Here is a 1,495-nt window from a genome sequence, read left to right on the forward strand (position 1 = left end):
GTGTTTATGATGGGTATCCACTACAAGTGCTGCATCATGGAACATTCTTGAGGGTATGTAGACGATGGCTAAGGCACATTTCTGGCCTATTGGAATATAAACAATACCTCCAGAAGCCTTCTTAAAATGCGAACCTTATTAGCCAAGTAAGGTAATGGATTAATTGTTAGCATCTACTAAATACATACATTTCACCAACACAGATCAGGGTTTTGAAGTAAATGGACTCAGAGAGTCCATTGTGATGGCGTAGATGGGTGAAGGAATAGCAATGGGGAAGACTTCTTGACTTACAGACATAATGGGAAGATGTCCAGGGCCCAAGTGAGGAAACTACATTTTAAAAGACTTCCACTTCACCGTCCAGCCCAGAGATGGTCCTGACTTCCTCTGGCATGACCCTTGGTAGTAAGGCTATCTTTGGATAGTGATACACCAGAGAAGGTAAGGGTGGCATGCTCCGGGGTGTCTGGAACCTTCTTGAGGAAACATGCAACTAGGGATTTTTCGGGAAACATGTCTGATTGCAAGAAGCAAAGTTTCTCAATATATTATTCTTGATGCATTTGCTTGACTATGAATAATGTCCATATTTCAGAGAAAATTTTCAGTCATCTCGTAGATAATCTGCTATCTTCAAGTCTAGAAATGAAATAAGTGAAATTAATTTTAAGTATAGTCAGTCCTTTTTCTGCTTAGTGCTACTTGGGACTTCTGATTATAATGCTGTCTTTGTGATCCAGTGCTCTGGTGACAGAAATAGCAGAAGTGTTGATGACATTGTTGTTAGTGCCATTGAGTCAGTTCTGACCCAAAGTAGCAGTGTGCACAACAGAAGGAAATACTACCTTGTTCTGTACAGTCCCATGCACAAGTGTTCCTGTGCTTGAGCCCATTGTTACAGCCACACTGTCAATCCATCTCCTTGACAGCATTCCTCTTCTTCACTGCCCTACTTTAAGATCTACCATAAGATCCCTCTCCTGGGAATGATCCCTCCTGACATGTCCAAAGTATATGAGACAAAATCTTTGCCTCTAAGAAGCACTCTGGCCATACTTCTTCCAAGATGGATTGGTTTGCCTAAGGTACTTTCAATATTCTTCTCCAGCCCCACAGTTCAAATGCATCAATTCTTCTTTGGTTTTCTTTATTAAATGTCCAACTTTCACATGCGTATGAGGCAATTGAAAATAGTTGGAAAATATGGACTGGTAATTGAAATAAAGCTGAAGATTGCATACAAAACCAGCTTATGTGTGTATTGTTGTTGTTGTAGCCATTGCTTTACTTTCTGTTGTTGCTTTGTTGCACTCAGTCTGGAGATGGTACATAGCATGTCTACCTGGAAGGGAGAGGCAGAATAAACAAGCCAGAAGAAAGAACAATGGGATGACAGATCAGGGGAGCATGGGGGTAGGGTGGGGGGAAAGAGTGTTAACAAGCACAGGGACAAGAAAACAACAAGTGATCCAAAATCAATGTCAAGGAGGGT

This window comes from Echinops telfairi, unplaced genomic scaffold, assembly GCF_000313985.2.
Source record: "Echinops telfairi isolate 266 unplaced genomic scaffold, ASM31398v2 ScPeMD7_18;HRSCAF=68, whole genome shotgun sequence".
NCBI classification, from domain to species: domain Eukaryota; kingdom Metazoa; phylum Chordata; class Mammalia; order Afrosoricida; family Tenrecidae; genus Echinops; species Echinops telfairi.